The sequence below is a fragment of the Pan troglodytes genome, chromosome 2 (genome assembly GCF_028858775.2).
Source record: "Pan troglodytes isolate AG18354 chromosome 2, NHGRI_mPanTro3-v2.0_pri, whole genome shotgun sequence".
NCBI classification, from domain to species: domain Eukaryota; kingdom Metazoa; phylum Chordata; class Mammalia; order Primates; family Hominidae; genus Pan; species Pan troglodytes.
Window position 1 is genome coordinate 50,806,454 of NC_086015.1, and position 25,323 is coordinate 50,831,776.

Genomic DNA, 25,323 nt, shown 5'->3' on the forward strand with positions numbered 1-25,323 from the left:
AAATCAGCAGCTAGTCTCAGGTTCAATCCCTTTGTCAACATAGTAGGTGTTGCATTCTTTCACTTGGAGACACACAATGTCTGGATGGGCTCATTTTCTGATGTTACCAGCTGTTGATTATTTTTGCCTGGATCTACTAATTCACTGAAGGTTGAAAAATAGTAATCTAATGGTATCATTTCTCTTTTTGAGGTGGAAAAGTTTTATGAAGATTTTGGATTTTAACATATTTTATGAGTTTTTATGCATTGTAATTGTTATGCTTACTGTGGTAGATTAGAAAATATGGACACAATATTTTGCATATTCTCCCATCAAGAAATGAAATTTAGTTCTCCATCCTCATTTAAACTGAACTGGCCTTGTGACATGCTCTGACCAACAGAATGTGGTAGAAATTAAGTTTTACAACTTCTGAATCTAGGCATAAAGAGGCCTGGCAATTTCTGCTTTCACCCACTTGGAGCACTGTCCTGAGTCCACCTGATCTAATCTACAGGAGGATGAAAGGCCTTTGGAGGAAAAGTTAGGGCACCCCTACCTATATTCCCATATAACCACTCACCATTTGAGCAAGAGCATCTTGGGACATCCCCACCATGCTTGAAGTGTAACTACAGGAATTAGCTCAGACTAGACCAGCAGAACTGCCAACTATTCTACAAAATTATGAGGAATACAATTGAATCTCATTATTCACAGAAGTTATGTTTTATAAAGTCATCATGAGGACTGAATGCGTGAATACTGAATCATTGCTCCTAGAGGAAATGTAGGGTTAGATTCCTGTGAGCCTCTAGTCAAAATAGACTCATCAACCAGTCAACATATAACCTTGTTTTATGTATGTTCCTTTAAAGACATCTCCTTTAGCACACTCGACTGGTTGAACTCCCAGGCAACAGAACTATGCATGCCTAAGCAAAGCTTATCTAACATGCCTATTTTTCCTCCATAAGGCACATCACAGCCTTATTGCACTTAGGAGCACTAACCAGCATTTCAGCAGTACTCTTGGGGTCCTTTTATTTATTTATTTTGAGATGGAGTCTTGCTCCGTCACCCAGGCTGGAGTGTAGTGGCATGATCACAGCTCACTGTAACCTCCGCCTCCCAGGTTCAAGCAATTCTCCTGCCTCAGCCTCCTGAGTAGCTAGGATTACAGGCATGCGCCACCATGCCCAGCTAATTTTTGTATTTTTAGTAGAGACCGGGTTTCACCATGTTGGCCAGGCTGGTCTCGAACTCCTGACCTTATGATCTGCCCGCCTTGGCTTCTCAAAGTACTGGGATTACAGGCGTGAGCCACCGCACCTGGCCCCAGGGCCCTTTTAAACAGCAAAATCACCAACAACAAGCACAAAAATGTTTTTTTTAAAGTGACAGTTAAGAGATGACAAAAAAGATACTTGTTTACAGTAAGAGAGATGAAAGCAGACAAAATAGCACATTGTACAGCCTCAGCTAGGAACTTAGGCATCAGAAAACTCAAATTTTTCCACTGCCCTGGGCATGTCCAAAAATCACTCCGAGTACTGATTTGGGGGTTAAAATAAATTTCAGCAAGTAGGTGAATTTGCAAGTACGAATGCTTGAATAATGAGAATTGACCATAATACAATGTGTTGTTTTAGGCCACTGAGTTTGGGGTGATTGTTACACAGCAATAGAATCCTGAAACACACAAAGACATCTTTTGCCAGGCAGGGTGACTTAGATTGGGTTCCCTGAACATAGGCTCTGAGAGAGAATTCTGTCCAACGGTTTGTTGAGGAGTGCTCATAGGAGAAGCTGCTCACAGAAGGCAGTTGCAACTGACATCTCAGCTGATCCTACAAGAGGCCTTTCCAAGTTGTCCCAAATTGAGGGAAGAAGACTGGGCCTTTATATCTCTGCATAGCAATTATTTGCTATGGGATACCCCTGTGAAGAGACTTAATCTTGAGGGAATCAGTTCCCTGAGGCTGAGTGCCCATTTTGTGAGGGGTGCAGCTGTGAATCAGTATCTTCAGAAGCTGAGGGATGGCTGTGATTTCTCTGCAATGGGATCTAGCAGGAACACCACATGTCAGAACACAGGGTGCCTCTTCTGATTGGTTCTGAGTCCTGTTGACATGATAGCTTCCTTGCTATCTGGTATGACAAGAAATTTCAGGCTTATTTTATACATTTCCTGTTTCATACCTGTAAATTTTTCAAGCCATTTCTCCAAGAAGCCCTGGTTTCTTTTGGTGGCAAACAGTATTTCTTGTTGTTGTTGTTGTTGTTGTTGTTGTTGTTGTTGTTGTTTTGGGGGGGATGGAATTTTGTTCTTGTGGCCCAGGCTGGAGTGCAATGGAGCGGTCTCAGCTCACTACAACCTCTGCCTCCCAGGTTCAAGAGATTCTCATGCCTCAGCCTCCCAAGTAGCTGGAATTACAGGCACCTTCCACCACGCCTGGCTAATTTTTTTGTATTTTTAGTAGAGACGGGGTTTCACCATGTTGGCCAGGTTGGTCTCAAACTCCTGACCTCAGGTGATCCACCCACCTCAGCTTCCCAAAGTGCTGGGATTACAGGCATGAGCCACCGCGCCTAGCTGGCAAATGGTATTTCAAGACCACTAAAAATGCTTATTGCGCCCTCTGTCATTTGCCCCTTATGACTAGAAACCCATAGGGAATTTTGTTGTTTGTTTTTATTTCCTTTTTGTTCAAGTCTGGCATTTTTAGTAAAACTGATTGCCTGCCAGTCAACAACTCCTCTCCCTGTGTCATCTATCTCTTTCAGGTTCTACCCAGCCACCAAGCTCCTTACCTAGAAGTCCTCCTAATGACCACCTCTATCCCCCAACTGCCATCTACATCTTATCTGTGGATGAAGGCCAGTGCCTCATTCATAAAAGATAATTCAAAATTTTTGTTGGAAAGAGTAAAATCGACTAACGTTTACTTGGCACTTGATGTTTTGTTCCCTGGGGGGCCATGCCCATCTTTTCTGGTAGCCAGAGGCTATTCCTCAGTAGCCAAGATGCTTGAATGGAATTTCTATTCTCCTATAACAAGAAACATGCTCTAATATTGGCAGACCAAAGGGCACCCCATCCAGAACCATAAACTTCCTGGAGCCTGGGACTTTCCCCACTGCAGGGGCTGTAACCCTTGCCTACCCAGTTGTGTTTTTTCCCCCTTCACGAAGGCAACCTGGAAAGCAAAAGGAGGACAAAGCAATGAGGTGAAAGGGCAGAGAGAGAAAAAAGTAAGGCAATAGAGGATATATGAGCACCTAATTATCTATATATGAGCATCTAATTATCTATTATCACTCACTCACTCACCAAATAGTTCCTAAACTCCTGCTCTGTTCCACACCTGGAGCTGGAGGATGGAAGATAAGGAAAGATTAGACAGAGTCCCATGGCCATGAGGAACAAAATGTCAACCAGTGGAAACAGAGAAATTAACAGGCACAGAGACTGCAGAGTTCAGGGAGCCCAGAAGAAGGCACATTACATTACACAGCCCAGCAGAGTCCACAGGAGTGGTTTGTGGAAAGGGGGAATGCTTATACTGGGGCTGAACTGATGAGGAAGAAGAAAGAAGGAAATGAGAAGCCATACTGGCATTCCCCGCAGATGGAACATGGAAAAGGGTCAGTCAGTCTGTTCTGAAAGAAAGCTGCAAGTAACAGCAATATGTGGCAAGTCTTGGGCATCCAACTCTTCTTCATGGGCATTTCTGTAGGTCATGACCTAGGATTTGCTGGGTTTAGCTGTAACCATGTAGAGTTTGAAAAGCAGAGTGTTTTCACTCACTGAGCCCCAGCTCCCTCAGGCAGCAGGTTTTTTCTCTCTCTCTCTCTCTCTCTCTCCCCCCCTCCCCCTCCCCTCTCTCTCTCCCCCCTCCCCCTCCCCTCTCTCTCTCCTCTCTCTCTCTCTCTCCCCTCTCTCTCTCTCTCCCCCTCCCCTCTTTCTCTCTCTCCTGCATGCACACACAAACACACACACACACATACACATACAAAGAGAGAATGAGCTCTTCCTTCCCACCCTCCTCCCTGTGGGTACTCAGCTCTCTGGGCTCAAGGACCAGCCCATAGTCCATTTTGTCTCCTCAAGGCACACTTGTTATAGAGCAGCAAGGAGAAGCAGGAAGGTGTCTGAGTGTGCTACACCCCAGTCTCTGTCCCTCTTGATGCCCCACTCCTGATGCAGGGTTTGTTAAACTCAAGTACCACACTCCCAGCTACAGAGATGCTGATGGAAAAAAAAAAAAAAACAGGCAGCAGGACCCACTGGGTAAAGCCACCTGTCAGACTTAAATGAGGGCAGACAAGCTCCTCATCCCTGGCTCTGCCAGAGTTTAATAAAAACCATGAATATCTTCCTAATAAATGGGAAGCCAATTCTTTACAGAGTATGTTATATACAACCTCACACCCCAGTGAGCAGAGCTTCAGAAACACAGGAGACTCCCCAAATATTTATTCAGTTGATTTCCGAAAATTCCACACCCCATTAACAGACTCAATACAATTTGTAGTGTCCCTGAAAGTGGCCACTAGGGCACTGAGGAAAGAGGTGCAAGAATGGGTTGCCCCAAGAGAGCTGGTGTGGCAGAGGCTGTCCACTCACAGATGGATCCACACTGGGCTGCAGGGGAACTTCTCCCAGCCCCAGACTACTGAGCCAGAGTGGAAGTCCCAGGCCTCACACGTCTGCAGGGACCTGGTAACGCCTCCTTCTCTCTCTGTGAGCAATCACCCAGCTGGCTGGTTTCACAAAGTCTCAGGTGAGAGCCCTGAAACCAGAACCACGTCTAACGCTTCCTTCACCATTGATGATGTCTCTTCTTTGATAGATGTTCCTCCAGATATTGATGAGTCACCGTGGCCCACTTGGCAGGGAGGCTGGCCCTCTAGCTGGAATCGGTTCACTCCCTCCTTCCCACCAGCCAGAGCACAGCCCTGGTGCAGGCATGGCTGAGGCAAGTGACCAGAGCACCAGGCAGGAGCACTTTCCAGGCCCCAGTCTCCCTGCCATGCTCTATTGTACGGATCTCCAGAGGGCCCGTGGATTCCAACTGGGATTTGTGGAAAGGGCATTGAGAAGGAGTGGGAAGTTGGTCAGAGGAGACACCTAAGTGTGAGACTCAGAAACAGCAGAAGAGTGGAATGGGGTCTGATCACGAGGTCACCAGGATGCCCAGGGGCATCACCAGACACAGGACTAGGATGAGGAAGTCTTTGAATTCAAACAGGAAGCTTGTCTCAGGTGATCAATAATCCATTTCTTGTAGAAACTAACTTCTGTGTAAACTCCAGGGTATCCTTTGCGACCGCAGCCAATGCCCCAGCTCACAATCCCCACCTGGACCCCTGTGCCATTTAATTCACAGACCAGGGGCCCCCCAGAATCTCCCTGGAAAAAGAAAGACAGTCACTGTAGGAAAGAAATAAGATCCACATCAGAGCAGGCTAATTGCACTGCAATGCGCTACAGAGCTAGGCACTCAGGGGGCTTCCCCAGGAACCCCTAAGACCCTCCTAGCCTTAGGTATCTGTCAATATGAGATCTGAGAATTGATAATTTCCAATAAACCAAAATCATGTACCTACTAAAAAGGCGTGTTCCAAAAAACGGAATATACCTAATGAAATCGTGCCTACTCTGAGACAATAATGAGTCAAGTGCTAACCTGAGTACACTGCCTGTCACACAGAAGGGTCCCAAAACATGAAGCATGTATTGTTGGTGGGACCTGCCTGATTCACCCCTCCTCCCACTCCAGGCTGTGTCAGCTGCTCTCTTTTGAAGGATCAGGTAGGCTGCCCAGGAAAGCCTTGGTGGCTTGTCCTCACGTCCCATTACCATGAATAAGGGTAAACGGAGGGGCTAGGAGATAACCCAGTCCCTACTGGTTGGGGATGAGGAAGCTTTGAGGAGACAACTGCAATGCTGAGGCAGCAAGAGGCCCATGAGCTGACCTGACAGGCATCCTTCCCTTGGTCATTATAGCCACAGATGGTCCCTTTCTTGACCATTTCACTCCTCATTCTTATCTTTTCCTTGAGCACCTCATTACATTTATCATGAAGAATAATGCTTAGCTCAGCCTCCTGAGGCTCAGTTACTATCTTTTCTGATGAATCTACAGAGAGACAATTTACAACTGAGTGGGTGTGTATAAGTGGGACAGGACAGGAGAACCCCATACCCACTCTGGGTCTCAATACCATGTGTTCACACACAGACACGCTCTTAGGCATTGGATATTGTCCCATTTGACAAAGGAAGATATGAGGCCCAATGTTGACATGGGGAGATAAGGACATAAGATCCAAACCAAAACAGGGGAAATAAGAACAGACAGGAAAGGGAAGGCAAGGCGTTACCACCCTGAGAAACCAAAACCAAGCATCTGTCACTCTGAATAGTAGTACTAATAGTGACACAGTATCCTGTACATCAGTAAAGCATCTATACTTTCTAGAGCAGGATCACAGACTGTCAGACAGGTAATGCCCCAAAGGTACCAAATCCAGCCTCTCCCCAAGGATAGGAGGCCCTACACCTCTCTGAAAGGTCTCTGGCCTCTTCTCACACACAGGAAGCTTCCTATCTACCAAGACAGGTACTTCCAGGGAGGGACAGCTTAAAAGGGCAGACAGCTAGCTCATCGCCCCCAGAGGTAAAATCCACCCTAGAGAGAACCCACCATGCCTGGCACCCAAATCCCCAGGTCCTGACAAACCAAAAGAATTTCATAGACCAGTTGTTAAAATTATTCCCAGGCAGCATCTACTGCACCCTCCTCCCTGACTTACTAAAAAAATCTGCCTCTCTGTCCCTCCCTTTAGCTTGTAGATCAACCCCAGGGCACCGAGCAACATTTTCCCTGGTCTGGGGCTGCTGTAGTCTTGCTTCATAGTCTCACCTGTTTCATTTACTTTGCCCCATCCGGTCACCCAGCAGTTCGTACCAGCTTGCACCATGAAAGCCTGTTCAGGGAGGCACACAGGCTGGATGTGCGTGGAGTAATTCACAGGGAAGTCAAGCAGAGCAAGGGCAATGTCATTTTCAATTATCCCAGGAGACGTAAAATATCGGTGGATAACGACGTCACGAACTGGGACCACAAGTGCTGTTTTGGAGCGATGATGCACATTTGTGTCTCCCAGCTTCACTGTGTATTCCAGATGGCTGCAGGAAGATCCTCCAGGGTCTACACTCTGCTTCCACACCTTCGAGGTGCTTCCCGCCTGGTACCATCTTCCTATGCCAGCCAGCAGCTACCTCCCTCTCTCCAAGCCACATCCCTCCAGGACCCCTGACCACTTTAGCCAGTGGTCCCCAGATCAGCGGCGGCGGCAACACCCAGAAACTTGTTAGAAATGCAAATCCTCAGGTCTCACCCAGACTGGATAAAAACTATGGAGCTGTCACCCCCTTTTACAGATGAGGAAGAGGAAGTTCAGGGAGGGGGACAGACTGGCTCCAGGTCCCACAGCCTGATCAGGGCCCAAGCTCTGAGCCCCAAACCCTCACCCAGAGATGCAGTGAGCGGCAGTGAGTACCCAGTGCCTGGCGATAAGGGAGCCTCCGCAGATGTGTCTGTTGCTGGTCTGCAGGCTCACCTGCCAGGGCCACTTCCTGTCTGGGGCCGGCAATCCTCCAGTTATCCTTGAAGTCCGCTGGCCACAGGCTGGGGCAGGTCAATGAAAGGAAGGGACTAAGAGTAACGCTGCTGCAGCACCTTCACCAGAGCCAAATGCGCCTCGGAACCCTCAAAGTAAGGCCTGCATCCCCTGAGGCTCTTCGGAAAATGGCTGTGTCCTCCCAGGTCTCAGGGAGCCGCCCCGCCCCTGGACAGATCGTGTCCCCTGAGCCCCTCCTCCTCTAGGGCAGGTCCCCTCCCCCTCAAACCAGGCCAGTTCTCTGCGGCTGGGCATGGCCCAGAAGCGTCACCTGACGTTTAATGCTACTGTCCCTTTGGTCCATGTTGATGATAGTGTGTGTGGGATTGCCAGAGCCTGGTAAGAATCAGACTCACCTGAGGGAAGTAACACCGAAGCGGGGCGCACTGCGTTCCCCCTGGACTGGGGGGCCGCTGGGGATCCTGGAGCCCCTACAGGTGGCGGCTCCCATCCGCTCGCTCCGGGGTCCTGGCCGCCTGGCCCTGAGGGGAGCGCGGAGGGGAAGAGCAGTGCTACGCCTCCCTGCGCACCCACCCTGCCTGCCCGGGCCTCTTCGAGCCATGGCTGAAGAAGCAAGAACCAGGCCAGGAGCCCCAGGGAGCTGCCGCTCTGGGACGCCATGGATACTGCCGGCGACCTCAGCCTCCGTCGTAGCGCCGCCTCGCAGCGGTTTCCACGCCGGCCATGGGTTCTGGCGGCAACTTGGAGCGCCCGGGAGGGACGAGGGGGCGGGGCGGGGCCACCAGGCCGTCCGAGGGGCGGGGCCTGGGCGGGGTCGCGCCGTGCAGTCCTGACTCAGATGAGTCCTCTCTCTCTTCGCAGCTCTCCGTGGACTCAGGGCCCTCCACCTCATCGGGAGCCTCCCAGGCACTCAGCTTCTCCTGGCCTAGGGCCCTCGCCTCAGAGTGGCAGCTGTCTAGCCCTTTGTTCACACAAAAATGCGACCACTACTCTACGGCAGAGCTTCCTCCAGCCAGGGCTTTAGAGTCTCCTTCCCTTACTTGTTTGCAATAAAAATTAAAACTCTTTAACGTCCATGTTGCACTTAACATTACTAACCACTGCGTTAGAGACGATACTGCTACCTTTTTGAAAATCAACACCCACATTAGAGACGACACTGCTACCTTTTTGGAAATCAACACCCACGTGAGAAAAGGGGCATTGAGACTCTAAAGCAGTAGACAATCCCCAGATACCATCTGTAGAGTTGGAACTGCATTATTTTAAAGTTTTATATGCATATATTTTAGGGCTGTAGACTTACTTTCCTATTTTGTGTTCCAAGGCTTATTCTTGAGCACAAAATGATAATCAGTACATTTATACATCACCTTTTTTACTTTTCCAAGCCCTTTTACAGCTCTTGGCATTTTCCTCACCCAGGCCTGTGAGGTAACTGGGATTGCACCTTTTATACCAGAAACCTGAGGCAGATGAAATTTATTTCCATCTAGGACTAGAAAAACTGGTACAGCAGCTGCAATTGGAGTCACCACTTGGTTAAACTTATGATAATCCACTGTCATTCTCCTAGATCCATCTGCCTTCTGCACAGGCCGAATGGGAGAGTTGAACAGGGATGTGGTGGGAATCACCACCCCTTCATCTTCAAGTCCTTGATGGTGGCACTGATCTCTGTAGTCCCTCCCGGGATGCAATATTATTTTTGATTTACTATTTTTCTACATAGAGGCAGCTCTAAGGGCTTCTATTTGGCCTTTCCCACCATAATAGCCCTCGCCCTACCAGTCAGAGAGCCAATGTGGGAGTTCTGCCAGCTGCTGAGTATGTATATGCCAATTATGCATTCTGGCACTGGGGAAATGACCACAGGACGAGTCCAGGGACCCACTGGACCAAGGTCAGACCTGAGCTAAAACTCTATTAATTACCTGACCTCCATAAGTCCCTACTTTAACTGGAAGACCACAGTGACATTTTGGGTACCCTGGAATCAATGTCAGCTCAGAACCAGTGTCCAGTAGTCCCCAAAATGTCTGACCATTTCCCTTTCCCCAGTGCACAGTTACCCTGGTAAAAGGCCATAGGTCTCCTTGGGGAAGGATGGGAGAAATATTAACAGCATAAGTTGTCGGTAGTGTAATGGGGTCCTTCCTCAAGGGGACCCAGCCTCCCCTTCATTCAAGAGGTTCTAGGTCTGTAAACTGGCTCAAGTTTGGAAATTGATTGAGGAGCCGTGATTCTCTATGTTTATAATTCAAATTAGTCTGTTGTCCATCCGATCTAGAAGTTTTCTGCTTATATAAATTAAGGAGGAATGCAGTGGGCTTCCTATCAATTTCACTTCTAGAAACACCTTGACTAATTACCCAATGCCAGAGCTCTACACGAGTCAGACTATTCTGATTGCTGCTTTGCCTCTGCTGCCCATTACAGTAGCTATGCCCACCTTGCCTTTGATGGTTGAGTGCCACCACTTGGCCCCTGCCACCTTGGGATCCAATTATTCCCAATGTATTTAAATTTTGTAGTTTAGTGACTGCAGTTCCCACTGTTAGATCTGACATACAGAGAAGAACAATTACAGGACCCTTCAAAGATGCAGGTACTGCCCTCACAAATCTATTTCACAAGGCATTGATCAAGGATATATCTTCTGGACCCTCTCAGCTGGGATGAGTAGATCTAAAGTGACTAATCCACTCCACCATCTCAATCTCCCTAAGCCTTTGGATGCCTTCTTCTATATTAAACTAAGGGAGATCAGGCATTTCCAGCTCCCTCACAGTGGGCCATCTTTTAATGCATATTTCAGCTAACCAAGCAAATAAACTATTAGAACCTTATTTTAACTCACTGAGCTGCAACATTAAATGCAGAGTCCCTACTTAGTGGGCCTGAAGCAATAAATTCAGCCTGACCCAACTCTATGTTCCTTCCACCATTATCCCATACCCTTAATATCCATTCCCATGCCTATTCTCCAGATTTCTACTTATACAAATGAGAAAACTCAAGTAGTTATTTTCAAGTGTAGTGCACCTTCTCATGGGTCACACTCTCAACCTCACCTCTAAGGGCCCACCAGTACTTTAGTCTAGTTACAGGTCTAGAAGCAAATGGGGGTGTTGGGGGTGACTCCAGAGGAGAATCAACATTACATTGTCTGGCAACTGCCTCAGAAGAGGCCATCACTTTTGCCTCAGGCAGCACAGGGTTTTTATCTCCTTGGACAAAGGTAGAAAGGCTGATGGCAGCATGGGTCAGGGAGGGGATGTTGTCACTACTGGGGATGGGAAAGCTTTTCTTCTAGCCAAAAAGGTTCAGCAGAGTTTACAAATTCAGTGTCCCCAGCTTCATCAGGGTCCTCTCACAAGTCCCCATTCCAAGTTGCAGGGTCCCATTCTTTTCCAATCAATGCCCTCACTTTAGCAGTAGACACCTCAGGTGGCTGTGCATGCATCTTTTGTTGCAGGTCAGCCACTCGCATGATAAGCGCTTATGTCTGTTTTTCCACAATTTCAGCTCTTTCTCTACAGGAGATAAGACTCTCACTCAGGGCAATCTTGGCAGATTTGAGGCTCAGTATCTGCTTCTGAAACTGGGTGTTAGAATCCCTGAGTTCATCATTTTCTTTCATCACTTTGTCCACTGAACTTAAGAGCAAACAACCAGCTTCATTACGTTCCTTGGCTCTCCACATATGGTCAAAGGTATTATGTATAGAGTCACTAAAGTCCTTGCCTTTTATGAGCGGTGAATCAGGAGTGTCAAATGCATTTATTTTGCATAACTCTCTAAACAGTTCATGCCGAGGACTATCATGTTCTCCATACTATTAGTAGAGTCCTGCTGGGCATGGTAGCTCACGCTTGTAATCCCAGCACTTTGGGAGGCCAAGGCGGGCGGATCACGAGGTCGGAGTTCAAAACCAGCCTGACCAAGATGGTGAAACCCCGTTTCTACTAAAAATATTTTAAAAATTAGCCAGGTGTGGTGGCCCGTGCCTGTAATCCCAGCTACTCCGGAGGCTGGGGCAGGAGAATCGCTTGAACTCGGGAGGCGGAGGTTGCAGTGAGCCGAGATCGCACCACTGCACTCCAGCCTGCGCAACAGGGTGAGACGCCATCTCAAAAAAAAAAAAAATTTAGAAGTAGAGTCCGCATTTTTGGGACTAATCATATTAAGCAGCCAACTCCAGAAACCCCAAAACCAATGAAAGAACTCCATCCTTAATATTCTGTTCCTTTAGAACCACTCCTGGTACCAAAATCTGTATTAGTCAGGGTTCTGTAGACAGGAGACATATATATACATACATACATATATATATGAGAGTTTGTTAAGTATTAACTCACACGATCACAAGGTCCCACAATAGGCCATCTGCAAGCTGAGGAGCAAGAAAAGCCAGTCCAAGTCCTAAAACTGAAGAACTTGGAGTCTGATGTTCGAGGGCAGGAAGCATCCAGCACAAGAGAAAGATGTGGGCTGGGAGGCTAGGCCAGACTAGTCTTTTCATGTTTTCTGCCTGCTTTATATTATAGCTGTCCTGGCAGCTGATTAAATGGTGCCCACCCAGATTAAGGGTGAGTCTGCCTTTCCCAGCCCACTGACTCAAATGTTAATCTCCTTTGGCAACACCCTCACAGACACACCCAGGATCAATACTTTGCATCCTTCAGTCCAATGAAGTTGACACTCAGTATCAACCGTCACAATCCCCCATTCATGAGTGGCCCTAAAAGACAGTGGTGAGGGGAAATCCTGTATGTAGAGCTTCACACAGTACACCTGGTCATCAGCTTGTTGTAAAGGGAGAAGTGGCCTGAGTAAGAATACATATGGACCCTCAAGCAGTGATGAATGGCTTGTCTGGTTGGTTGGGCCTTAGAGCAAAATTCAAACATCTGGGGAAGAAGCACATGGCTAGACCTATAGGAGTGGATATAATATGTGTGGCTTTTTAAAATCTCATACCAATGCCCACCAATGGGTATCCGCTGAAGAGGAAGCACTCAACAACCAAGTGGATAGGATGACTCCTCCAGTAGAGGTCAGCTAGCTCCTGTCCTTGTCAACCTCTGCACTACACACTGTGCTCAGGAAAAGAGTATAATTGTGTTGGCAGGATTGGAGGCTTTTTATTCACCCAATAAAACAGCACCAGTTTCCTCTGAACAAAGGTGATCTAGCTACTACTGCTCTGAATGTCTAATCTGTCAGCATCAGAAAGCAATTCCAAGCCTTTGATGTGCTACATTCCTGAAGGAAACCAACTAGATATTTGGTAGGAAGATGATTATATCAACCCCCTTCTACCCTGGAGGGCCAATATCTCATCCTTACTGGGGTTCATACATATTATAAAAAAATACATATATGTATATCTTATAAATAATCTTTGTAAAATGACTAATTTATTAAGTATTGATCTTTTAATGCACATGCATTTAATTATTTTGTGTGATGAAATGGCAAGTATGCATAAAGCACTGCTGCTGTACACAGAAGTATGATGCTGACTCAAGAAAACACATGTGCAGTTGTTTGAGTTGTGAACTGAACTAGCTGGTTTTATCATGGGACATCATTTTTACTTTCAAAGAATGAATCGCAATAGAACTATTGTTATTTTGACCTAAGTATTTGGCAGGCTTTTTCTCAAAAATAAACTAAGTTAGAATCTGTGACTTTAAGAAAAATGACTGAAAGTATTTGTTGCCAATATTAAAATTTGAGCTTTCAAGTGAAAATTTGAATTTTGGAAAATGTGTATGTGCTACCATGAACACAACAGCTTTCCAATAATTAAAGACTTTTCTGATGACACTGGTGGTGATATGAGTGAAGGCAATTCTTTTTTGATATTGTACAGTACTGTATAATGAAATGTGTCAACTTTTGGAAAATCTGCATAACTAAGTAAACCAATATTTTCCAATGATTTTACAAAGTTATGCATGGGTGAAAGGCCCATTCACAGTGAAGGGCCAACTGATTTTAACGTAATGAGTACAAAAGTTCAGTTTTATATTCTACATGACAAAAATCTACCACTTGTCAAGTTCTGGCAGAGTGTAAACAGTAATTTGAAAAGGCACAATTACTTGAAAAGGCTATTAAACTACCCCTTCACTTCCAACTGTGTATCTGTATGAGGCTAGGTTTTCTTCATAAACTTCAATCGAAACAATAAACAATGCAGAAGAGACATTAAGCCTGACATTAAGGAAATTTGAAAAACTAAAAAGTAATACCATTCTTTTCACTAATTTTTTTCTTCTGGGAAATATAGTTTTTTCATAAAAGTCCGTCATTCATGTTTACATGTATGAGTTTATTTTTATTCTTAAATAAATAATAAAATAACTTTTTAATTTCTGTTTTAATTTCTAAAGCAGTAAACATTGGTAGATATATAACACATCAACCAGATTCTAGGATTCTCAATAATTTTTGAGAGTGTAAGGTGATCATGAGACCAAAATGTTTGAGAGCTTCTTCTCTATTTGTTATCCATTTACTGTTTCATTGATTTTCATTTCAGTCTTTATTTCCTTCCTCTTTTTCATTTGAGAATAATTTTCTTTTTCTAGCTTCCTAAAGTGGAAGTTTGGATAATGAACTTAAAATCTTTCTTCTTTTTTCATAGGCATTTGAAGTCATAAATTTATATCTTAAGCATTGCTTTAGCTACATCCCACAAAATTCGATATTTTATGTTTTCATTATAACTCAGTTCAAAATATTTTCTAATTTCCCTTGTGATTTATCTTTGATACATAGGTTATTTGGAAGAGTATTCTTTAATTTTCACATATTTGGGGATTTTTCAAGATATCTATTTGTTACTTTTTTATTCCATTCTCATCAGAAGACATACTATTAATGATTTCAGTCATTTCACATTTATTAAGACATGTTTTATGGCTCAGGACATGATCTTTCTTGAGAAATATTACGTGTGCACTTGAAAAGAATCTGTTCTGCAGTTGTTAGATGAAGTATTCTATACATGTCAACGAAGTCAAATTGTTTAATAGTGCTACTCAAGTCTTCAACATCCTTACTGATTTTCTGGTCTACTTGTTCTATCTATTATTAAGAGAGGAGTGTTGAAATCCCCTATTATAATTATAGATTTGTCTATTTTTCTTTGCAGTTCTGTCCATTTTTGCTTTATTGCTTTTGTTGAAACTCTGTAATTAGGATTATTAAGTGTTCTTGGTGAATTACACATTTTATCATTATGAAATGTCCCTCTTTGTGTATGGCTATCTTCCTTTTCCTGACGTCTACTTTTCTAATATTAATATAGCCTTACATCTTTCTCATTATTAGTATTTGCATAGTATATCATTTTTCTTCCTCTTACTTTTAATCTAATTATGACTTATATTTAAAGCGCATTTCCTGCCAGGCACAGTGGCTAACACCTGTAAATCCAACTTGAGGAGGCCAAGGCAGGAGGAGCACTTGAGCCCAGGAGTTCAAGACCATCCTGGACCACATGGTACAATCTCATCACTACAAAAATTTAAAAATTAGCCAGGTGTGGTGGCACTTGCCTGTGGTCTCCGGTACTCAGGAGGCTGAGGTGAGAAGATCACTTGAGTTTAAGAGGTTGAGGCTGCAGTGAGCCATAATTGCACCACTGCACTCCAGCCTGGGCAACAGAAAGATTCTGTCTCAAAAAAAATTTAAAAAAGGGCATTTCCTGTAGACAGCATATTGTTGGGTCTTTCTTTTTCCATCTAAAAATGTGTCTTCTAAATGGATTATTCAGCTTCTTTACACTTAATGTAATTATTTATGTGGTTGAGTTTAAGTTTACCATCTTGCTATTTCTTCTCTATTCCATTTGTTCTCTATCCCATCTTTTCTCTTTTCCTGCCAAATCTTGGATTAACTGTTTGTTTGTTTGTTTGTTTTAATTCATTTAATATCCTAAACTGCCTTATTATATATATATCCATTTTATTTTTTAGTGGTTGCTTGAGTGTTTTCAGTATGTCTTTAAATTATTACAGCTTACCTTCAAATATTGATATGACTTGGCTCTGTGTCCCCACCCAAATCTCATCTTGTAGCTCCCATAATTCCCACGTGTTGTGGGAGAGACCCGATGGGAGATGATTGAATCATATGGTGGGTCTTTCCTGTGCTGTTCTCGTGATAGTGAATGGGTCTCATGAGATCCGATGGTTTTTAAAAATTGGAGTTTCTCTGCACAAACTCTCTCTTTGCCTTCTGCCATCCATGTAAGATATGAATTGCTCCTCCTTGCCTTCTGCCATGATTGTGAGGCTTCCCCAGCCACATGGAACTGTAAGTCCAATTAAACCTCTTTCTTTTGTAAATTGCCCAATCTCAGGTAAGTCTTTATCAGCAGCATGAAAACGGGCTAAACAATATTATACCACTTCGCATTTGATGTAATTTTCTAAAGAATTTTTTCTTTTTTTTTGAGACGGAGTCTTGCTCTGTCGCCCAGGCTGGAGTGCAGTGGCACAATCTCGGCTCACTGCAAGCTCCGCCTCCCAGGTTCACGCCATTCTCCTGCCTCAGCCTACTGAGTAGCTGGGACTACAGGCACCCGCCACTACGCCCAGCTAATTTTTTGTATTTTTAGTAGCGACGGGGTTTCACCGTGGTCTCGATCTCCTGACCTCGTGATCCACCCACCTTGGCCTCCCAAAGTGCTGGGATTACAGGCGTGAGCCACCACGCCCGGCCTAAAGAATTTTTTAAACAAATTAGATGGGCATGGTGGTGTGTGCCTGTAGTTCCAGCTATGTGAGAGGCTGAGGTGGGAGGATCACCTGAGCCTGGGGAGGTCGAGGCTGCAGTGAGCCATAATCATGCCACTGCACTCCAGCCTGAGCAACAGAGCAAGACAATCTCAAAAAATAATAAAAAAGAAATTTTAAAACAAAGGCTTTAATATTTACTAACAAAGCTATCATTTCTGGTCCACTTCATTTCTTTGTACAGATACAAATTTCCACCTGGTATCATTTCTGTTCACCCTGAAGAACTTCCTTAACATTGCATGAAGTCCAGGAAGGTATTCACTCAGCTTTTGTTTATAAAAGTTTTTATTTCATTTTCAATTTTGAAAGATACTTTTACTTAATAATGGAATTCTACATTCACTTTTTTTCCTTTCAGCATTTGATGATACTCTACTGTCTTCTGACTTGCATTGTTTCTGGAGAGAAGTCTGTAATCATTCTTATTTTTGTTTCTCTGTCTATGTCCTTTTAAACTCTACTACTGAGTTTTAAATAGCAATTCAATTATTATGTTCTGTAGTGTGGCTTTGTGTTTACCTTGCTTGAGATTCACTGTGCTTCTAGAATCTGTGGCTTTTAGCTTTTATCAAATTTGAAAATTTTTAGCTATTATTTCTTCAAATATATATTTTTGGCTCCTACTATTTTCTTCTGTCATTCTGTACTCTAGTTTTTCACATGTCACACTACTTGCTATAGACCCCCAGGTGAAATTATCATACTTAATTTTTTTCAAATTTTCTGGTCTGTACTTCAGTTTGGATAGTTTCCATTGCTATGCCTCCAATTTCATTAATATTTTCTTCTGCAGTGTAATCTATGGCTAAAACCATCTAGTTAATTTTTCATTTCAGATGTTGTATTTTTCAGCTCAAATGGTCCCATTTGGCTCTTTTTACATCTTGAATGTCTCTCCTAATTATGTTAATGTTTTCTTCTAAATCCTTGATCAAATTTATAATATTAATAATAGATATATTAAAGTATTTGTCTAAAATTTCATAATCTCTGTCACTTCTGTGCCTGTTTCTATTAAATAACTTTCCTCTCAATTACAGGTCACAATTTCCTGCCTTCTCACATATCTATAATTTTTAATAAATGCTGACCACTGTTAAATGTTACATTGTTGACTATTTCAATTACATTGTCTTTCTTTAAGAAATGTTGAAATTTGGCAGACAGCTAAGTTACTTGCAATTCATCTTGATCCATTTGAGGTTGATTCTGAAGTCTGTTAGGATGAGTCTAGAGCAGACTTTATGCTAAGACTACTGCATTAGTCCGTTTTCACACTGCTATAAAGAACTACCTGAGATCAGGTAATTTATAAACAAAAGAGGTTTAATTCACTCACCATTCCACATGGCTGGGGAAGACTCAGGAAACTTACAATCATGGCAGAAGGAAAAGGGGAAGCAAGGCATGGCTTACATGGCAACAAGAGAGAAAGTGAGTGAGCGGGGAACTGTCAAACACTTTTAAACCATCAGATCTTGTGAGAACTCACTCACTATCACAAGAACAGTATGGGGGAAACCACTCCCATGATCCAATCACCTCCCACCAGATGCCTCCATTGACACATGGGGATTACAATTTGAGATGAGATTTGGGTGAGAACACAGCCAAACCATATCATTCTGCCCCTGGCCTCTCTCAAATTTCATGTCCTTCTCACATTTAAAAACCAATCATGAGCCAGGTGCAGTGGCTCACACCTGTAATCCCAGCACTTTGGGAAGCTAAAGGGGGTGGATTGCTTGAGGCCAGGAGTTCAAGACCAGCCTGGCCAACATGGAGAAACCTCATCTCTACTAAAAATACAAAAATTAACTGGGTGTGGTGGCACACACCTGTAATGCCAGCTACTCTGCTTGAGAAGCTGAGACATGAGAAGCACTTGAATCTAGGAGGTGGAGCTTGCAGTGAGCCAAGATCATGACACTGCACTCCAGCCTAAGCAACAGAATGAGACTGTGTCTCAAAAAAATAAAATAAAATAATAAAAAAACAATTATGCCTTCCCAACAGTCCCCCAAAGTCTTAATTCATTCCAGCATTAACTCAAAAAGTCCAAGTCCAAAGTCTCATCTAAGACAAGGCAAGTCCCTTTCATCTATTAGCCTGTAAAATCAAAAACAAGTTAGTTGCTTCCTAGATAAAATGTGGGTATAGGCATTGAGTAAATGTTCCCATTCCAAATGGGAGAAATTCGCCAAAACAAAAGGCCTACAGGCCCCATGCAAGTCTGAAACCCAACGGGGCACTCTTAAGGCTCCAAAATAATCTCTTTTGACTCATGTCTCACATCCAGGGCACACTGATGCAGAATAGGCTCCCAAAGTCTTGGGCAGCTCCAACCATGTGGATCTGCAGGGTACAGCCCCCGCAGCTGCTTTCATGGGCTGGCATTAAGTGCCTATGGCTTTTCCAGGTACACAGTACAAGCTCTCAGTGGATCTACCATTCTGGGGTCTGGAGGACAGTGGCCCTCTTCTCACAGATCCACTAGGCAGTGCCCCAGTGGGGACTCTTTGTGGGGGCTCCAACCCCACATTTCCCTTTTGCACTGCCCTAGCAGAGGTTCTCCATGAGGGCTCTGCCCCTGCAGGAGACTTCCACCTGGACATCCAAGCATTGCCATACATCCTCTGAAATCTAGGTGGAGGTTCTTAAACCTCAACTCTTGTCTTTTGTACACCCACAGGCCCAACACTATGTGGAAGCTGCCAAGGCTTGGGGCTTGCACTCTCTGAAGCAATGGCCTCAGCTGTACCTTGGCCCATTTTAGCCATGGCTGGAGTGTCAGCAACTGGGACACAAGGCATCATGTCTCAAGGCTGCACAGAGCATCAGGGTCCTGGGCCTGGCCCACAAAACCATTTTTCCCTCCTAGGCCTCCAGGCCTGTGATGGGAGGGGCTGCCATGAAGATCTCTGACATGGCTTGGAGACATTTTCCCCATTATCTTGGCTATTACCATTTGGATCCTCCTTACTTATGTGGATTTCTGCAGCTGGCTTGAATTTCTCCCCAGAAAATGGGTTTTTCTTTTCTGCCACATGGTCAGGCTGCAAATTTTCCAAAGTTTTATGTTCTGCTTCCCTTCTAAACTAAGTACTAATTTCAGATCATCTCTCTATGAATGCATACAGCTGACTCTACACTTTCAGAAAAAGCCAGGTCACCTCTTGGATGCTTTGCTGCTTAGAAATTTCTTCCACCAGACACCCTAAATCATCTCTCTCAAGTTCAAAGTTCCAGAGTTCTCTAGGATGGGGACAAAATGCCACCAGTCTCTTTGCTAAAGCATAGCAAGAGTGACCTTTGCTCCAGTTCCCAATAAGTTCCTCATCTCCATCTGAGACCACTTCAGCCTGGACCTCACTGTCCATATCACTATCAACATTTTGGTCAAAAGCATTCAACAAGTCTCTAGGAAGTTCCAAACTTTCCCACATCTTCCTGTCTTCTTCTGAGCCCTCCAAACTGTTCCAACCTCTGTGCATTACCCAGTTCCAAAGTTGCTTCCACATTTTCAGGTTATCTTTAGAGCAGTACCCCACTATTCCAGTACCAATTTTCTGTATTAGTCCATTTTCACACAGCTAAAAAGAACTAGCTGAAACTGGGTAATTTACAAACAAAAGAGGTTTAATTGACTCACAATTTCACATGACTGGGGAGGCCGCAAGAAACTTACAATTATGGTGGGAGGCAAAGGAGAAGCAATGCACAGCTTACATGGTGGCAAGATAGAGAACAAGCAAATGTGGAACTGCCAAACACTTTGAAGCCATCAGATCTCATGAGAACTCACTCACTATCATGAGAACAGCATGGGGGAAACCACCACCATGATCCAATCACCTCCTACCAGGTTCCACCATAGACACACAGGGATTACAATTCAAGATGAGCTTTGGGTGGAGACACAGAGCCAAACCATATCAGCTACCTTACCCTTGATATTAAGGTATGAATCTTGTAGGATCTCTACTGATCACCCAAGTATTCAATGAGATCCCTCCTCTCTGGTTGGATGAAACTTGAATGTCTCCTGGTACTGTGTAAGTTCTGATAATTGCTCAGCTTATGGCTCCCTAGCATTTGTTCTTTGCCTAGTCATCTGGAAATTTACCCTATTCATGTGCAAATTAACATTCAGCCAAAGACTAAAAGGGAGTGCTCTGCAGATTTCTGGAACTTTCTCTGTGTATCTTCATCCTATATAGCAGGGTTTGGCAAACTTTATATATAGCTAGATAGTAAATATTTGAGGCTTTGTAGGACACACATAGTTTCTGCTATATTCTTTTTTTAAAAACAAGTCTTTTAAAAGTGTATAAATCATTCTTATCTTAGGCCTGTAAAAAAAAAAGACTATGTCTTGAATTGGTCCACAGCCATAGTCTGCCAACCTCTGCTCTACAGTATTCTGATCTGCAAACTCCAGATACCTAGCCTTCCTGAACTCCAATCTCTGTCTCCTTCACTTAGTGATATCAGTGCTCTATTTGGGTTTCCCTCTCTGTGCCATCTGAAAATTGCCTCCACAAAGGAGGCCAATATAATTATAGAATTCACTTCACTTGTTTTCCTTCTCTCTAGGATCACAGTCCTATACTGGCTATTGTCCTAATATCTGAAGTTATTTATTTTATTCTGTCCAGTTTTTTCTAATTGTTTGTAGTGGGAAAGCAAGTTCTTTAGTGAATATTCCTTAATGGCCCTACAATATCATTTTGTGTCTTTTAAAAAATAGGTAATAGAATAATGCTTGGACTGATTTCTAGGTCTCTTGATCTGAAATTTCCACATCACTCTTTTTGTTTTTAAAAAAATGCCTAACCAAAGTCTAGAGTTAGCCCAGATTTTGATAAATTCCTAATCAATCTGGTGATGAAGTTATCTCAGAATCTCTTTGGCTACTCCCTTCTCCTCCCATACCCCTTGCTGTGAGACATCTGACTTTCTTAGATAAGGCAATCACATAGAAATGTAGGAAAGAAAAGAAGTTGGGTAACTTCAGAATCTTTGTTCTTTCCTTTTCATTACTCCTCCAGCTACTCAAGACCCAAGTGTTTAATGGTCTGAAATTTCTGTTTTGCAACTGGTGACCCGCAGGAAAGTAACATGTGTGAAAGGTAAAGCTAGCTTTTTATGTGTGTGTAAAAGGTAAAGCTAGCTTTTTTTTTTTTTTTTTTTTTTTTTTTTGAGACAGAGTTTTGATCTGTCGCCCAGGCTGGAGTGCAGTGGCACAATCTCGGCTCACTGCAACCTCCACCTCCCAGGTTCAAGGGATTCTCCTGCCTCAGCCTCCCGAGTAGCTGGGACTACAGATGCAAGCCACCACACCTGGCTAATTTTTGTGTTTTTAGTAGAGACAGGGTTTCACCGTGTTAGCCAGGATGATCTCGATCTCCTGACCTTGTGATCCGCCTGCCTCAGCCTCCCAAAGTTCTGGGATTACAGGCATGAGCCACCGCTCCTGGCCAGTAAAGCCAGCTTTTAAAGCTCATGCTGTTGACCTATAGGAGGAACCTTAAAGGTCATTAAGTGAAGACATAGCACTTGCACCAAAGAAGTCATCAAGGACAAACGTGTGGTGAGGGACAGTCCCTAACCTGCAATAGGAAAGTCCTCAATTGTTCTGCTAACTTGGAAGACTACTTGCAATCTAAATTGAGGGAGTCTAATTTCTTTCACTCAACATAATGTTTTTTAAATTTCATCCATGTTATTTTGTGTATTCATAGTTTATTTTTATTCTTTTTCTTACTTTTTAAATGTTATTTACTTTTTCTTTTCATTTATTTTTAAATAAACAAAAGTTTATTATTTTATTGCTGAGTAGTATTTCATTGTTTATCACTCAACTGTTGACATTAGGATTGTTTCCAGATCCTGGCTGTTATGAATACAGATGCGATAAACATTCATATATAAGTCTTTGAATGGTGACAAAAGTTATTTGCCTGGCCAAACTTTAGTCAGGCTTCTAAATCTTCTCCTCGGTCTGTCTGTGCACTTCCTCATGAGATCTACTTTTAGCAAAAGAATTCTGCTAAGTCCATTTAGCCAGAACTCCCATTCTTGATATCTGATTATCCTCATTATCTGATCAGGTTCCTCATCCTCTCCCGTCCCCCAGGTGATGTCTGATCACTCTGGTCTATCTTAAGCAAGAATTCTGTTAGGTCAGATTAGCCAGGATCCCCCTTACCCCTTACTATGGTTTCACTGTGTCCCCCAAAGTTCATGTGTTGGAAACTTTATCCCTAAAGCAAAAATGTTTGGAGATGGGCCTAATGGGAAGTGTTTAGGTCATGAGGGCTCCACCAATTAATACATTATAATCAAATTTTATAACAGAATTAATGCTGATTATGAAAGGGCTTCAGGTTATAAGTTATCTCTCTCTCTCTCTCTTTCTCTCTCTCTCTCACCCTTCTGCCTTCTGCCACAGGATGACACAGCAAGAAGGCCCTCACAAGATGCCAGCACCTTAAGACTGGACTTTCCAGCCTCCAGAACTGTAAAAAATAAATCTTCTTTTATAAATTACCCAGACTGTGGTATTCTGTTAAAGCAACACAAATGAACTAAGACACCCCTGATGTTTCTTCTCAGTAATTTTCCATCCACTGATCCCCACACTGCTCTTTGGTTATAAATTCCCACATGTCTACGCTGCATTCAAAGTTGAGTCCAGTCTCTCTTCCTCATCCTGGGAGACCCTATTGCAGTGATCCCTAAACCTGTTTTAATGGTCTTCAATAAAGTCTTCCTTGCTGTGCTTTAATAAATATTACTGAATAATTTTTTCTTTAACAGTGAACATTGTTGCTATTTTCTTCAAGTCTGTGGCTTTTACTTTCATTTTCTTAATACTGTCTTTCTAAGAGCAGAAGATTTTAATTTTGTTAAGATCCAATATATCATTCTTTTCTTATGTGGTACATACTTTTTGAATCTTATTTAAAGAATTTTTGCCTACTAAAGATCAGAAAGATTTTTCTTCAAGCTTTCTTAGAGAAGCTTTATAAATTCAGGTTTTACATTTAGTTCTATAATATGTTTTGAGTTAATTTTTCTACATAATGCAAGATAAGGACCAAGGCTCATTTTTTTTTTTTTTTGCATAGGAATATCGCATCATTCCAGCACCGTTTATTAGACTTACCCTTTCCCCCAATTAATTACCTCAGCACTTCTGTTGAAATCAATTGGCCATATGGGTGGGGGCCTATTTCTGGACTCTCTATCCTGTTTCATTGATATATATACGTATGGCAAATGCACCTGAAAGCAATAATTTAACTTAAGCATACCTGGAGAATGACCCTACCATCTAAGAAGAATGTGTATTCAAAGTCCTGAGCTAAGGAATCCAGGAGTGGCCATCCTAGAGATTTCCTCCTTATCTATGAAGGACATCTGAACCTCCAGCCCATCCCTTGGAACACAAGCCATATAGGGGGATCAAGGCCCTTTGTTTTGGATTAGATGGAGGTTGCTAGGTGGTGGGTGCTAGGTGAAAATGCATGTTTCTTACAAACAGTAGCAGTTCTCCTGTCCAGCCTGCTGCCACTGGACCACCCCTGTATGTAAGTCCCCCCAATAAACCCTATGTCTCATTCACTGCCTCCAGCTCTTTTCTTCAGCCTCGTGGATACAGTGTCATCCCTATTAGAATCAACAGGGCTCCAGCACAACACCTTATGCCAATACAACTCTGTCTTAATTACCATACCTTTATAGTAGGTCTTGAAATCCAATAGTTATCTGCATCGGTTAATTCTAGGTCCAATATGGATGAATCTCAAAAACAATGTGTGGAAAAAATATGTGGAGGGTAAGAAGCCAGACACAAAAGAGTATTTGCTATATGGCTCCATTTATATGAGGTTCAATAACATGCAAACCTAATCTGATAGTAATCAGAACAGTAGTTATCCGCCAGTCTCTACCCTTTTTTTTTTAAACAGAGTCTTACTCTGTTGCCCAGACTGGCGTGCAGCAGCACAATCTCGGCTCACTGCAACCTCGACCACCCAGGTTCAAGCAATCCTCCCACTTCAGCCTCCTGAGTAGCTTGGACTACAGGCATGCACCAACATGCCCAGCTAATTTTTGTATTTTTAGTGAAAAGACGGGATTTCACCATGTTGTCTGGGCTGGTCTTGAACTCCTGGGCTCAAGAAATCTGCCTTCCTCAGCCTCCCAAAGTGCTGGGATTACAGGTGTGAGCCACTGTCCAGCCTCTACCAATCTTTATTCAAGTAAATATTCACATGCACCTTCTTTCCATAGGCAAAACACACTAATCCTCTCCTAAAAGGAGGCAACTTCAATGTTTCATAAACAAAGAAGGAAACTGGAAGCAATAATGGGTTCTGCATCATATCAAAGAACTACCCTGGGACCCATAGGGTAATGAGGGAAATGAGCCAGAATCAGTAAGCACCCCAACCTGTCATCTCCCTAACCCTCAGCCCTGTGTTTTCCATAGAGCCTGATTAAAGTGATCTGGTGCTCAAGGCTTGGAGAAGGAGGGGCAGAAATAGGCAGAAAATGGAGGTTGCAGTTTGGGGTGTAGTGCCCTGACCACTCTCTTGCTTCCAGTTTCTCTCGCTTCCTCCTTCCCAGATGCAATGACTAGCAAACTCAGCTACAAAGCTCCATGCGGAAATGCTGATGGCCATGGAGAGCATAGGCAGCAAAACCCGACTATCTAAAACCATCCATCCAACTCACAACTGGGCAGGCAGAGACTTCCTCTCTCACTCTTTAGTTTAAAAAGAATCATCAACATCTTCCTAAGCTTAATGTGAGGTAAGTTGTCTTCAGTGTCCCCAATAACCAGGCCAGTAGACATGGA

The 25,323-nt window shown here is 43.5% G+C and overlaps 1 long non-coding RNA gene across 1 annotated transcript; it reads right to left on the minus strand.

Moving 5' to 3' along the window:
- Positions 1–4,440: 4,440 nt before the first annotated feature.
- Positions 4,441–7,825, minus strand: LOC134809562 (uncharacterized). Its single transcript, XR_010155593.1, has 2 exons — positions 6,915–7,825; positions 4,441–5,398 (listed from the first exon to the last, which is right to left on the minus strand). It is a non-coding gene; the product is annotated as an uncharacterized LOC134809562 (long non-coding RNA).
- Positions 7,826–25,323: the final 17,498 nt, after the last annotated feature.